The 16439-nt window shown below is 40.6% G+C and overlaps 1 pseudogene; it reads left to right on the top strand.

The window, feature by feature from the left end:
- The first annotated feature begins 2139 nt into the window (after nt 1-2139).
- Nucleotides 2140-16439, top strand: part of LOC139245841 (protein-lysine methyltransferase METTL21C-like) — a 37411-nt pseudogene continuing 23111 nt past the window's right edge.

A 16439-nucleotide genomic window follows, 5' to 3' on the forward strand; every position in this document is an offset into this window, starting at 1 on the left:
CGGATCTCCCTTGATTAATCAGGTTTTAATAAACAACTCTTTTCTCTCTAAAAGATCTTTCGTGTGAGTGTTATATTTTTAATACTCCACAACACACTGAATAAAGCTCTTCCTATTCTTTTAAATTTACTTTTCATATGTCTGATTAAAGAGATACAGCTTTTTAAAAACTCTTGATCCTACTTTTCTGTTTCTATTTTGAAGTAATATTCTAGGTTGAATAGGTAGTTTCACATTGCTTGTTACTAGTACTAGTTGCAGTATAAATCCAGTCCAATGCAAAGCCAAGTTTTAAACCTGTATGTAATATAGAGCTCCGCCTAGTAGACTACTGCTCCACCTAGAGGACTACTGTGGTAATGTAACTACTGATGTAAAGACAATAAAAGTCACATGATGTACTGGAGCCATCTTGTAGAAAATATGTGTATTAGTGATGTGGTAAAGATTATATCACGCTGTCCAGTTTGTTGCACCTCATGGTATGTTTTAAATATATTGGCGTAGAAATTCCGCTTTCTCCTTCCCGTGGGCGTTCGACTAAATTTTAGAGATAAAATACGCACTTACCTGAAGCTGCTGTGCCAGCTCGACTTTCTGATCCACAGGCCTCCTCTTGCTGTGCGTTGAAGCGGGTGCACGTTGGGACGTGCGCAGGTCTGGAGCTGGAGTCACATGGCTCAGGGCAGCCAATCAGGTATAGTATATTCTCATTCATAGTAATAAGAGTTTCGTAAGTCCGAAACTCCTATTACTATGAATGAGAAACCTCCCCAAACACCCAAAACACAAATAAAAAATAGAAAATATACACTACATATTTAAGATTCATTTAAATTAAAGTTTAATTATGTCTTATAAAGATATATTTTCCCAATTTTTTGAAAAGTTTTTTTAATTATGCCTTAAAATAAACTTACCATTGTGGGGAGTTGTTAACAATAAAATATGGTTTCATAACTTTATTTTTATATGTTTTTGTGTATTTTAAAACACTTGCGCATATAAAAGTAGGCTATGAGCCTGCTTTTTCAGGCGCAAGATCTTTTAGGACATTTGCTGGGCAAGATATGCATAAATATCGCAAACTTGCACGTACAAATGTCCTCGTTCCCAATCTGGCTACGCTTGACAGATCAGAAAAGCAGGTTTTCAGCGCATACGCATTGCGCACTTTTCCGATGCCTTCCCGGGTCCGTAGAAACTTCGTACGGGCCCGGGGAGGTTGGAATTTCTACCTCAGTATTGCACCATTTTAATGCAAGAAGACAAGTTACTGCCCACTCTCATAACATTAGAATTAGTTGCTCTGCAGCTAACTGTTGTGCATGCTGCAAAAGTGCATAGGCAGAGCTCTGTTCTGGCCTGGCTGGGTAGAGACCTGTGTACAGCATAGTCGAGGAGCATAGCCCAGGTCCTGTATTGTGCTAAACAGATGCCACATTCAACCCAACAGGTCCCTTCCTGTGTCATTTACATTTATTTGTTCACATGGATAATTAAATAAACCTTCCGTTGAAGTTCTGAGATTATTCCTCTCAGTGATCATCTTGCATTGTCAAAGGCAGTCCAATTCATGGAGCAGTAAAGTTAATTGTTGCGGATAAAATGTTCACAAGGGTTCTCCCGATCTTCCACTGTAAATGCGTCGGAAACGTCAAATTCGTCGGTGATTTTCTCGATGCTCAAATCATGTCAGATGTTCGGTTCTGGTGTCCTGCAGGTGATCACTAGATTCCCTTAATAGATTACACTGTGCAACATTAGAGCTTCCAGGAAGTCAAACTGTAGACGAATGAATTATGGCTGCCCTATAGTCAGATGCCAGAACGTGGACTGCAATCCTTCTCCCAGATGTGCCCTTCTCCTACCGTCTCTATAGAGGAATTGTAACTACTCAGCATTTCAGACATGATGTATTGCTGGCATTAACCTCCCTTGGACAAGGCCAGTGTAACATCAAACCTGTCTTAGCAAAAGGGCTCCTTCGGACAGGAGCAAGTTTTTGAATTCTGTTCCTATTAGATAATGAATTCTGTTGTTACTGGATAATGTTGCTCTGTAATTGACAATGATACCACTTGGCTTTTGGTGGAGGGGAGGAGTGTTCTTCGGAGATAGCTTCATTTACTGCAGTCCAACACCGAATGCTGCTGACACTTCGCAGGCGTGAAGACACATCGCAGTTCTCAATCTACTTTAGAAAAGGTACACGTTTTGTTGGTGCATTCTCATACCACTAATTTATGTTGCTTATTTACTCAACTGTGCACAAGTTTATTTTATTTTCCTTCATACATGTATAATTGGATTTTTAGTTCATATTTTCCTCAAGTTTTACTGAAATATTTGCACTTAATTTGAATTAAATATTATTGTGCATTACTGTTAACTATTAGAAACAAAGTATGTTTGTGAGAAATAAATTGTATCTCCATTGTTTATGGGGGAAGAGAGGGAAGGCTTCTTTTCCCACGAGCGGGCCCACTGATATAGAGGGTCGACACTCGCCTCAGCCCACCTAGCAATACTCGAAGTTAGCAGACAGAGACGGATGGCAAAGTATAACGATCTTTATTACGAACGTCCGGGAACATCCCTCATCACAGCCGCCTGCGAGTGGAGATGCACTCCGAACAGCACAATCATACAACTTTTATACATTTCAAAACCCCTCTGTTCCTGGACAAGACCTTCCTAGATTTCTAATTGAACTACCTTATCAGTGCTACTTCTCTAATTGGACTACCTTATTAGTGCTACTTTGGATTGACAAGCCAAGACCCTCGTGACCACTTTAGGCCGTGACTAGAATGACTTCATTAGGTCAGAATTTGTTGATTCTCCTTGGTGCCCGTGAGTCCGCCTCGAGCCTCTTCGCAAAGACTTATCAATGCCTGTTTAGGTTCTCACATCGTATTCTGTCGGAATATTATTGAATTGATAACTTCTGTAGCCTTGGTACAAGGCGAAAGAGAGGCCATTTACCTCCTTCTGGGCCAGTGCAGGAACCAGCACTTTAACCCTTGTCCCGCTGGTATCCCTAATGCCAAATTTTCCTCTTACACCATAACGATTTACCAGCTATTAAAGAAATGCATGGCAGTGTGTATATCCACAGCACTGATTGCCAAAGAATCTAGTAAAAGCTGATAAGTGACCAACCTAAAAATATGAAAGCATTCCAAAGTAATGATGAAGAAATATGCTAACACAAAGGACATGATCAGTGTAACTCTTTTAGTTGGGTTGTAAACAAATAGTATAATGGACTATGTAAATCAAATTAGTGATTCATTACCAAACCCACTTTTAAAGAGATATCAACAGTGTGTATGTCCTGGATTGAATGACTTTCCATTCTGCATTACTATGCCTTAATACAGTGAAGTGCTGAGGAAAATGTTTGTTCACTCTGTTTCTGATTAAAGTTTGAATAACAACATAACAGAACTTAATTCTATAAGAACAAAAGCAAAATCCTGCAGCTGCTGGAAATCTGAAATTAAAACAGAAATTGCTGGAAACACTCAGCAGGTCTGTAAACATCTATGGAGAGAGAAACAGACTTAATGTTTCAGGTCGATAACCTTTCATCAGAACTGGAAGGTGTTTGAGATTAACAGTTTTTAAGCAGGTACAGAGGCAGTGAAAAGGGAGAAGGAAATAACAAAGGGGAAGGTCTGTGATTGGGTGGTATTATATTAATTCCATGGGATTTAACATTTTGCATTTACAAAGAAAAAAAAACCTTGCATTTATATAGCATCTGCCATGACTTCAGGATGTTCCAAAGCACTTTACAGTCAATGAAGTACTTTTGAAATGTAGTCACTGTTGTAATGTAGGAAATGCTGCAGCCAATCTACGCACAACAAACTCCCACAAACAGCAATGTGATAATGACCAGATAATGTGATGTTAATTGAGTGATAAATTTTAGCAAGACACCAGGGATAACTCCCCTGTGCTTTTTTGAAATAGCATCACGGGATCTTTTACATCCACCTGAGAGTAGACGGGTCCTCGGTTTGACATCTCATCCGAAAGACTGATTTGGCTCAACCAGCCACCAGCCCCATACAAACAAAAAAAAAATGCAGCTCTCTGCTTTCATTCAAATAATGCTCTAGTTTAGCACAACACACCATGGATTGGTCAAAGATGTAGATCCACCCATGTTTCCCATGTGTAAAGTCATGATTTAACTGTGCTGCTGATAATTTGCTTTGCCCAGGCCAGACCAGCAGCGTCACTTGCTTCCACCTTCTGGTGGTCAGCTCTAGAGGCTATTCATCAGGTCTCAAGTCCAGAATCATACATGTCAATTACAAGTACTATTAAATGACAGCATAATTTACTCATTATATTCATTGCATTTCAAAAGATATATCAGATTTACCATTGAGATTAGAGGTCCAATCAGATCAGTTGAAAGGCAGGTCTTGAGTATACCAAAACCAATCAAATTGGTTGGAGGACAGAACTGTGTGAACTAGTTAATAAGGCATTGTCTCGCACTGCTAATCTGAGGCAAAAATAGCTTAATGAGCTGATGGCTTCTGGGAGTCAGTTACGAATGTGTTTGCTTAGCATTTGTCACCAAATAAATTAATTTAAAAGGCAGCTTTTAAAAACTTATTTTTCAAGGTTAATACCTCAGTTGAAATAGCAGAGGAATGTTATATGACCATTTTTAACATTTACCCCTGTTTTCACTCATAGAGTAATTTCAAGTCTTTTGTGTTTAAAACAGAAAATGTTTGAAATGCACAGAAGTTTTCTGTAGCCTGGCAGACTCCTTTCGTGCTATCACAGTGTATGGACTTTAAAATAAAAGCACAGGGCTAGCAATAATGCTAAAACAAAGACTAGCAGTAATTTAAAAAAATACTGGGAGTGAGACTGAAAAATACAAACATCAGGACTTGGAATAAAAAACACACCAAAGTGCAAATGAGACAAAAGAAAATAACTGGGTACAGATTCGATTTGCCCTCTTATCCTTCATCTCCTTTCCTATACCAAACTTCAAAAACTTCAAGCAATTGAAAGTCTTTTCCCAACAGAGAAAATAAATGTTCCACAGTCATTTCCCCCACCTGTGTTTCTCCCCTGTTGGACAGGGGGACAGCAACCTTTTATTTGCTATTCCTTGTCTTATTCTTTCAATACTCCTCTCAACTGACCCACAAATGGTATTATTATTCTGCAATAATCTGATTTGTGACTTATGCAGTCATCTTTCCACAATGGAGACCACCTCTACCATAGATATATCTGCAGAAGGTGAGGAGGAATTTGAAATTCAACACCAGGAAGAACAGCCAGGAAGAGAATCTTCTCGTGAAAATGAAGGTATCGTATTATTTAACCAATACATATTATATTGCATTTGATCAGCATCTTTATAGTAAATGTGCATTTATCTTTCTCTCGGAGCAGAGATGTGTGCATATATAAGGAAGTACAAATACCAAGTACAAAACTGTCAAGATTCTTAATGGTGTTTAATGTGTTAATATAAAAGAAAAAATAAAGTTGAAGCTGTAAACTACAGAAGATCATTTTGACTCAACAACTCCACATTAAAATGACCAATTGATGACCACCTTGCAGAGCCCTATGGCTGTACTCAGGCTACAAGAAAGAGTATGGTGGATTATAGAAATACAGCACCAAGACCTATGAGTGCATCATTGCCATAAAATTATGTTTTTTTACAAAACATGTATATTTATACCATTGTAAATGTTGGCTTTGCACTTACATTTATATAATGTATTTCTTTGCCCGATTTCATTGCAATACATTGTGAAGTATTGTGATGTCAATGGCCTTTTGCCATCAGCTATGGATGTAAATACAACATGGATGTTATCTCCATGTATGTAGCATAAATCTACAGAACAGTTACTCATTAATCTCACGTATTCCCGATATTTCTACTATTTGTAAGCCAAAAGATTGTTCATGTGCCTTCATAGTATCTTCCTTATTCAGTGGATGATGCTATTATCCTCCACTTGTTGAATAATAGCATCAGTCATCAATGCGAAGAATCACAACTAAGATACTTCACCTCCAAGATGTTTTAATGTAATTCTAAATAACCTATGGTTCACCCTCTTGGGCTATTTATAATAATGTTCCCTCTGGTTCTGCTCAAGCTCCGACCTTTCGTTTTTCCACATTGCTGCGAGGAGGAAAGACTTTTTGACAACAAAGTGAAAAATAGCATATTTGAAATCTGTCTTTTAGCAAATGTTTTGTTGTATTTTTCTTCTATTTGTGCAAACAAACAGATCACAAGTACATGAAGCTTAACAACTATTGTCCACTATTTTCTTATTTTCTCAGCTGGTTGATTTAACAACAAACTTGTAAACTCTCCTGGCCAGAAGAAAAAATAACCGGTATATTTGAAGCTTTTAGAAGGATTATTGTTGGTGCTGTTGACACTTCTCCCTCTTGAAATATATTTTGCTTTTCCTTGGTTCTACAAATAATCTGCAGCCTAAAGAACAAGTGACAACCTGGACCCAGGCTCCTAGCCAATGCTGCTCCGAAACTATTTGCATTTTCACTCATAATACCAGCATGTCCTGATTAAAATATATATTGAACAACAATAGCGACTTTCCTTTATATAGCATCTTTAACATAGAAATAGCCGTAGGTACTTCACTGAGACCAAATCATAGAAGGGTCTTGAGAGAGGAGAGGGAGGCAGAGAAGTGGAGGAGTTTAGGGAGGGAATTCAAAAACATGGGGCTTAGATGGATCAAGATAATGTCACAAACTGTGGGATGAAGGAATTTGTGTGCACAAGAGTTGGAGAAAAGGAGAATTCAGGGGAAGGCTGTAGGGCTGGAGGAGGTTACAGAAATAGGGAGAAGTGAGGCCAGGAATTCTTAAAGATTATTCAGAGGATTCTCTTTTCAGTGCCAGCCTGTTTCAAAGACAAGGTAAAATGTTAGTTACCTCTGGATTAAAGGTATGATGGGCTTGGGGCAAACTGATCCAAATGGGCCTATAGTTATACAAAAGCAAAATACTGCAGATGCTGGAATTTGAAATAAAAACAAAATTCTGGAAATCTCAGCGGGTCAGGCAGCATCTGTGGAGAGAAAAACAAAGTAAACGTTTCAGGTCGATGACCCTTCGTCAGAATTGGTGAATGTTCAAAAAGAACAGATTCTTAAGGAACACTGAAAGGGGGAGGGGAAGAAAGAACAAAAGGGAAGGTCTGTGATAGGGTGGAAGGTAGGAGAGATTATAAAGACAAAAGGGATGATGGGTCGAATTGAAATGGTAATGGCAGAAGTTAGAAAAAAGTTAGTCTAGATAGTGTGTGAATAGCAAAATAATGACCAGCTGTCATCGGAGACAAAGCGAAAAAAACCATAAGATCGGGGTGAGGGAGCCAAAAATGGCCAGAGGTTATGGTCTGAAATTGTTGAACTCTATGTTGAGTCCAGAAGGCCAACAAGTGCCTAAACAAAAGATGAGGTGCTGTGTTGAGCTTCATTGGAACAGTGTAGGAGACTGAGGATGGAGATGTCGGAGCGGGAGTGGAGTGGGGAATTAAAGTGACAGGTGACCAGAAGCTCAGGATCACGCTTACGGACTGAACGGAGGTGCTCCGCAAAGCGGTCACCCAATCTGCGTTTGGTGTCCCCAATGTAGAGGAGACCACATCGTGAGCAGCAAATACAGCATACTAAATTGAAAGAAGTACAAGTAAATCGCTGTTTCACCTGAAAGGAGTATTTGGGGCCCTGGACCCAGGAGGTAAAAGGGCAGGTGTTGCATCTCATGTGCTTGCACAGGAAGGGGAGGGGTGCGGGGGTGACTTCGGAATGGACCAGGGTGTCGCGGAGGGAGCGGTCCTTTGGGAATGCTGAGAGGGGAGTGGAGGGGAAGATGTGATTGGTGGTGGGATCATGCTGGAGGTGGCGGAGGATGATCCATTGAACGTGGTGATTGGTGGGGTGAAAGATGAGGACAAGGGGAACACTGTCGTGGTTCTGAGAGGGAGGGGAAAGGATGAGAGCAGAGATGCGGGAAATAGAACAAACACGGTCGAGGGCCATGTTAACCATGGCGATGGGGAATCCTCTGTTGAGGAAAAAGGAAGACATGTTGGATGCACTTGTGTGAAAGGTGGCATCGTCAGAGCAGATGCGACGGAGACGAAGAAACTGGGAGAATGGAATGGAGTCCTTACAGGATGCGAGGTGGGAGGAAGTTTAGTCCAGGTAGCTGTGGGAGTCAGTGGGCTTATAGTGGATACTGGTCAATAGCCTATCCCCAGAAATGGAGATAGAGAAGTCGAGGAAGGGAAGAGAAGAATTGGAGATGGACCATGTGAAGGTGAGGGAAGGGTGGATAAAGGGCAAAATGAATTAAATTTTCGAGTTCAGTGTGAGAGCAGGAAATAGCATCAATACAGTCATCAATGAACTGGAAAAAGAGGTGAGGGAGAGGACCAAAGTCGGACTAGAACACAGATATCCCACAAAAAGGCAAGCATAGCTAGGACCCTATGTGGGTTCCCATAGCAACACCTTTAATTTGGAGAATGTGAGTAGAGTTAAAGGAGAAGTTGTTCAATGTGAGAAAAAGTTCAGCCAGGTGGAGGAGGGTGGTGGTGGATGGGGACTGGTTGGGCCTCTGCTCGAGGAAGAAGCAGGGCCTATAGTTATGTTTGTTCATGTCCATTCCATTACGTTATTAATTCTGATTCAGAGTATGAAAACATAGGCCAGTATATTCAACAATGAAAGCATATATTCTGTATCAAGTAGGTATATATTCTGGTTCTGATAACATTGCAATACTAGATTACTGTATATATATGCAAATTTCTCTCAATAACATGTGAAATAAAACAAGCTAATACATATTCTGTTCTGTATATAGGTACATTAGTGTATATAGGTACTTCTGTATATAGGTATAAACAAATGAATCTAGCCTGTATAAGCAAGAATATATCCTGTAAGTACTTTTCAAGATAACATTGCGAGACTTCCTATATGCAAATTTCTCAATGATGTCTCCTGTTTCAATAGTAGCCAGCACGTCATGTTCAATACACAGAAGTGAAAGGACACTCAGTCGGATTTGACCCATCTTTGCCCAAATTTGATTTTTTACTCTTGAGCACAGAAAACGATCATTCTCTACTACAGTTCGTAATCATCAGGGACAGGTACATCCGAAGAGCACTTGAAACATTAGCAAATGTTACACATAGTCCATTGTCACTGATTCTATTCAGCCTATTTGGGATGTTTTATATTTTTTTTCCTACATTTATTTGGTGGGCCTATGTTCTTTGGTGGGCCTGGGGCTGCAGCTCCATCCTCCCCATGGTTAATCTGTTCCTCAAGAACTTGTTCGTATCAGACCAGGTCACATAATTAGTGAGAAAATGGAGGATAGATCTTAATCAAGGTGTGTTTTTAATGAGGAATGAAAACATACAGGAATAACAAAGTGGAGTAATATGTTTTCAACCTATACACAAATGGATGGATTGTTGATAGTAGACTATTATTTCAATCCTAATCAGATTTTTTGTTAATTGTGGATTTATGTTTTTTTCCACCAGAAATTCTCACAGACACCAAAAAGTCGTCAGACGCTGCTCAAAGGATTTGGTCCCCCTCAGTTTACAGCTACGTTCCAAAGGAACTCAACTGTTTGCAGGTTCTGAGATCACCATCCACAAATCTATTGATCACTTTGGAGCTGTGACCTGGCCAGGGGTGTGTCTTACTTAGCACATACTAAATTTAGAACCTATACTTGATGAGAATAAAAATGGGAGACATAGGATAAAGAAACAAATTAATAAAACTTTCTATGGACCACAGGAATTGGTATAAATTTACTATCATTTATCAATTTGTAACAATTATAACGATGAATGTAGTGTTTTTGCACAGCATACTGGAGCTACAAAGTGGTGTGCATGCTATAGATGGGGCGGGGGGCTGTCACAAGTTAATATCTATGGTCACCAGGCTCAGCCCTGCGATTCTGCCACATACTGCATTATTAATCTACATGCTTCCAGGGGTGGTAGTGAACACTGGAGTGAGAATCCCCGAGTCACTGTAGTTCACCTTAGGGCAACTGGTTACAGAGCAGCCCAGGTAAGGGCCTGGAAGCAGCTTGTCACCCCTTATGGTGCATGACATAGTGAGAGCACAGGATGGGAAGAAAGTGTAAATGCATTCAACAAGGAGTTAAAATTAAAATTATTCTTATATTGCCACATAGCTGAGGATCATGCTGTTGAAGGGATTATATTCTCTCACCTCCACCCCTCTCCTGCACCCGCCACACTAATTGTTCAGACCAGGTTTTCCAAATTATGTTCTAAAATTGCTGATTAGTGATGAATTGAAGTACACTGGATTATTTACCCATAGGTACTGTTAATATTATATCAAAGAAGCAGATGCTCCATTCAAGCTTCTTTTTAAAATTGAAAGTTATAATAATTATAAGTAACAATAGCATTGTTCTATTTCGCCCAATCCTGTTAAGCTTTGAATTTTTCTACTAGTTGGAAGGTGTTAGTGAAGGGCAAAACTAAGAGTAATACACACATGGATCATTTGGCATCGATTGACTGTCTTAATTTTCTTAGTTTTCTCATAACGTGGACCATCAAAATCAGTATTCTGTCAGGTGTCATCAGCACTCCACATTTAAGTAATAATACAATCGTATGGTAGTTAGAATAAAACAAAGGGATACTGATAATCCAATGGGGCCTTAATATCTTCTTACAATATCGCTAAAGCACCCATATTGAAGATGGCTTCAATCTGGAACTTGCTTTATTGTAAACATCAGCAGTTGCATTACCACAGTAGTACACTAGATGGAGCAGTAGTCCACTAGGTGGAGCTATATTACACTTCTCCCTCCTTAATGAAGAATTAATTGTAATAATATAATCATCATACATAACTTGCATGGTTATACATAACAAAAGATATGAACTTATTTTGCCATATTTACAAATCAAACTTAACCACTGGTTTTCTGCTTCAAAGAGGACCTTCACTCTCAAACAGAACTTCTAAAACATGGTATTGAACGTAGACTCATTCTAGGCTGAGCCTGAGGAAAGTTTTTCTCTAAGGGTAACCCTTGATCTACATTTTGATACACCACAACTTCAGACTGTTTGTCTGCCTGACTTGGATTCAGACTTAAATTCTGACTTTCTCTTGGACTTGTTTCTAACACATCTGATGTAAGATTTGCTATTAGTACTCTACTTGTAACAAGACTATCTGACTCATCAGAAGTAATCGAAACATTCCAACTTTCAATTCCTTCCACATCTGTAGGTAAAATATGATCAATGTGAACAGACCTAACCTGTCCATGATCAAACATCTTGACCAAATACGTGCGAGGACCACATATCTTTACTACTCTTCCTGGTAACCACATTAACCATTTATGGTGATGGTTCTTCACTCTCACCTTCTGATTCAATTTCAAACTTCTCTCTCTTACTCTACCTCTATCATGATTCTCTTTCTGTGTGATTGTGCCAAGATTGGTTTTAACAATGAGAACCTGGTTCATGGCTGTCGTTTGAGAAACAACACTGCTGGTGTTCTACCAATAGTTGTATAAGGAGTATGACGATAAGTAATTTAAAAATTTGCCAATTTGTGGTCCAATGGCAACTGCCATTTCCTTGGATTTGGATCCAATATTTGCTTAATGAAGCCGAGTGGTAAGGTGGGACCTTGGTATGTTTCACACCATTTCTGCTCATGAACTGTGCAAATTCTTCTGAACAAAATTGCAGCCCATTATCAGACACAGTTTCTTCTGGGAGGCCATATGAAGAAAACAATATTCGCGAATTATCGAGTGTTTTACTTGTTGTTATCTTCCGCATCGGAAACATCTCTACCCAATTCAAATGGCTATCAATCACAATGAACAATTGTTGTCCTTCTAGCTCAGCAAAATCTACATGTAAGCTTTGCCACAACCTGGGAGGCCATTTCCATGGCTGAAATGCTACTGATGGTGGTTTCTCGCTTACTGATTGACATGTTGTACACTGACTAATGATGTACTCTATATCATTATCTAGACCTGGCCATCATAAGTAACTGCATGCAAAACTCTTGGTCAAGCACATTCCCAGGTGCTGGTCATGAAGATCTCCTAAGAATTTGGACCTGAACTTATTAGGAATAATTACTCTTGTACCCCACATGAGGCAATCTTTATCCACTGATACTTCATTCCTACGGATGAAGTATGGATGAATATCTATCTTGATACCTGGTTTGGCAAGCCATTTGCATTGTAATCATATACCTTTAACATAACTGGATCATGTTTGATTGCTCTAGCAATCTCTTCAGCTGTGAATGGCAGTTCACTAATGTATGAAATGTAGAACACTTCTTCCCTATTGGGTGTAACCTGTGATGGGGATGGCAACCTGGACATAGCATCAGCATTACCATCTGACTTAGGTACAACAATGGGTGTAGCTCAATTACTTAAATATACCTTAGAGATAATGTTCTCAGTTTCTAGTCTTTTGATTTCTTGCACAACTTTCTCCTCGAGTGCATATGGTATGGGACGTGGTTTGCAGTAAGCTGGTCAAACGTTCTTCTGTACCCTGACACTCACCTTGAAACCTTGGATCGGACTGCCTGTTTCATGAAACACCTTCGGATGCTGCTTGATGACATCACCCTTCGATGCCAATCGTGTTTCAACACGAAAATCCTCATTCCAATCCAGCTTCAGTGATCCCAACCAATTTCTACCGATTAAGGCAGGCTTGTCTCCTGCCACTACTAAGAGAGGCAAGCTCTGAAACTGATCTTTGTATTTCAGTCAGCAAGGAACAGTATAAAAAGAGGGGACTTGGTGCAGTCTTGCTCGGAGTGCAGTGGCAGGTCAGAGTGCAAAGGTAAGAGTTTGGTAAGTGGAATAGTTCGGGCAAGTGGGAGCAGGAGGTGTTGCTTTGTCTTGTTTTCCCCACCAGTGCTGACTCTCCGACCTGGGAGGAAAAGAAAACAAAGTGTGACGTCACAGCAAGAGGGTAAGTGATTGGCTGATTGATTGGTGAGTAGTTTTTCTTTTTTCCTTATCATGTCAGTAAGAGCCCTTTCGCATTGTTGCCAAATTAGGTTACTTTAAGGGTTAAGTCATGGCGGGAGAGCCCAGACCCGTGTCATGCTCCTCCTGTGCTATGTGGAAATCAGGGACGCTTCCAGTGTCCCTGAAAGCTATGTGTGCAGGAAGTGTAACCAGCTGCAGCTCCTGTTAGACCGCATGACGGCACTGGAGCTGCGGATTGATTCATTCTGGAGTATGCGCGATGCTGAGGATATCGTGGATAGCATGTTCAGTGAGTTGGTCACACCGCAGGTAAAGGTTACAAAGGCAGATAGGGAACGGGTGACCATCAGGCAGAGCAGGAGTAGGAATGTAGTGCAGGAGTCCCCTGCAGTCATCTCCCTCAAAAACAGATATACCTCTTTGGAAATTGTTGGGAGAGATGGATCACCAGGGGAAGGCAGCAGCAGCCAAGTTCATGGCACCGTTGGTGGCTCTGCTGCACAGGAGGGCAGTAAAAAGAGTGGAAGAGCTATATTGATAGGGGATTCTATTGTAAGGGGGATAGAAAGGCATTTCTGAGTTCGCAACCGAGACTCCAGGATGGTATGTTGTCTCCCTGGTGCAAGGGTGAAGGATGTCTTGGAGCGGCTGTAGGGCATTCTGAAGGGGGAGGGAGAACAGCCAGTTGTCTTGGTGCATATAGATACCAACAATATTGGTAAAAAGCGGGTTAAGGTCCTACTAGGACTGACATATGTGGAGATGCTGGCGCAACTAGGCCTTTATACACTGGAGTTTAGAAGGATGAGAGGGGATCTCATAGAAACATATACAATTCTGACAGGACTGGACAGGTTAAATGCGGGAAGAATGTTCCCGATGTTGGGGAAGTCCAGAATCAGGAGACACAGTCTTAGGATAAGTGGTAGACCATTTAGGACTGAGATGAGGAGAAACTTCTTCACTCAGAGAGTTGTTAACCTGTGGAATTTCCTGCAGCAGAGAGTTGTTGATGCCAGTTCATTGGATGTATTCAAGAGGGAGTTAGATATGGCCCTTACGGCTAAAGGGATCAAATGGAGCGAAAGCAGGAAAGGGGTACTGAAGGAACGATCAGCCATGATCTTATTGAATGGTGGTGCAGGCTCGAAGGGCCAAATGGCCTATTCCTGCACCTATTTTCTATGTTTCTATGTTACTAGACGAATTTAGGGAGCTAGGAGTTAAATTAAAAAGTAGGACCTCAAAGGTAGTAATCTCAGGATTGCTACCAGTGCCACGTGCTGGACAGAGTAGGAATCGCAGGATAGCTCAGATGAATACGTGGCAAGAGGGAGGGATTAAAATTACTGGGACATTGGAACCGGTTCTGGAGGAGTAGGACCAATACAAACCGGATAGTCTGCACCTGAGCAGGACCGGAATCAATGTCCTAGGGGGAGTGTTTGCTAGTGCTGTTGGGGAGGGGTTAAACTAATATGGCAGGGAGATGGGAACCTATGCAGGGAGACAGAGGGAAATAAAATTGGGGCTGAAGCAAAGATAGAAAGGAGAATAGTAAAAGTAGAGGGCAGAGAAACACAAGGCAAAAATCGAAAAATTCTAAATGGTCAAAGCCTGAAGGCTCTGTGCCTCAATGCGAGGAGTATTCGTAATAAGTTGGATGAATTAACTGCGCAGGCAGCTATTAACAATTATGATATAATTGGGATTACAGAGACACGCCTCCAGGGTGACCAAGGCTGGGAACTCAACATCCAGCGGTATTCAACATTCAGGAAGGATAGACAGAAAGGAAAAGGCGTTGCTGGTTAAAGAGGAAATTAACACAATAGTAAGAAAGGACATTAGCTTGGATAATGTGGAATCTGTATGGGTAGAGCTGCGGAATACCAAAGGGCAGAAAACGCTGGTGGGAGTTGTTAACAGACCATCAAACGGTAGTAGTGAGGTTTGGGATGGCATCAAACAAGAAATTAGGAATGCATGCAATAAAGGTACAGCAGTTATCAACTTTAATCTACATATAGATTGGGTTAACCAAGTTGGTAACAATGGAGGATTTCCTGGTGTGTATTAGGAATGGCTTTCGAGACCAATATGTCGAGGAACCAACTAGAGAGATGGCCATCCTAGACTGGGTGTTGTGTAATGAGAGAGAACTAATTAGCAATCTTGTTGTGCGAGGCCCCCTGTGGAAGAGTGACCATAATATGGTAGAATTCTTTATTAAGATGGAGAGTGATAGTGTTAATTCAGAGACTAGGCTCTTGAACTTAAGGAAAGGTAACTTCGATGGTATGAGACATGAATTGGCTAGGATAGACTGGCAAATGATACTTAAAGGGTTGATAGTGGATAGGCAATTTATAGATTACATGGATGAACTTCAACAATTGTACATCCCTGTCTGGAGTAAAAATAAAAAGGGGAAGGTGGCTCAACCATGGCTAACACGGGATATTAGGGATAGTGTCAAATCCAAGGAAGAGGCATATAAATTGGCGAGAAAAAGCAGCAAACCTGAGGACTGGGAGAAATTTAGAATTCAGCAGAGGAGGACAAAGGTTTTAATTAGGAGAGTGAAAATAAAGTATGAGAGGAAGCTTGCAGGGAACATAAAAACTGACGACAAAAGCTTTTATAGATATGTGAAGAGAAAAAGATTAGTGAAGACACAAATAACCTTCTGGAAATACTAGGGGTTCGAGGGTCTGGCGAAAAGAAGGAACTGAAGGAAATCCTTATTAGTCAGGAAATTGTGTTCGGGAAATTGATGGGATTGAAGGCTGATAAATCCCCAGGGCCTGATAGGCTGCATCCCTGAGTACTTAAGGAAGTGGCTCTAGCAATAGTGGATACATTGGTGATCATTTTCCAACATTTTATTGATTCTGGATCAGTTCCTATGGGCTGGAGGGTAGCTAATGTAACACCACTTTTTAAAAAAAGGAGGGAGAGAAAACGGGGAATTATAGACCGGTTAGTCTGACATTGGTGGTGGGGAAAATGTTGGAATCAATTATTAAAGATGAAATAGCAATGCATTTGGAAAGCAGTGACAGGATCGGTCCAAGTCAGCATGGATTTATGAAAAGGAAATCATGCTTGACAAATCATCTAGAATTTTTTGAGGATGTAACTAGTAGAGTGGACAAGGGAGAACCAGTGGATGTGGTGTATTTAGATTTTCAAATGGCTTTTGACAAGGTCCCACACAAGAGATTGGTGTGCAAAATTAAAGCACATGGTATTGGGGGTAATGTATTGACGTGGATAGAGAACTGGTTGGCAGACAGGAA

Source organism: Pristiophorus japonicus, unplaced genomic scaffold (genome assembly GCF_044704955.1).
Source record: "Pristiophorus japonicus isolate sPriJap1 unplaced genomic scaffold, sPriJap1.hap1 HAP1_SCAFFOLD_242, whole genome shotgun sequence".
In the NCBI taxonomy this organism is placed as follows: domain Eukaryota; kingdom Metazoa; phylum Chordata; class Chondrichthyes; family Pristiophoridae; genus Pristiophorus; species Pristiophorus japonicus.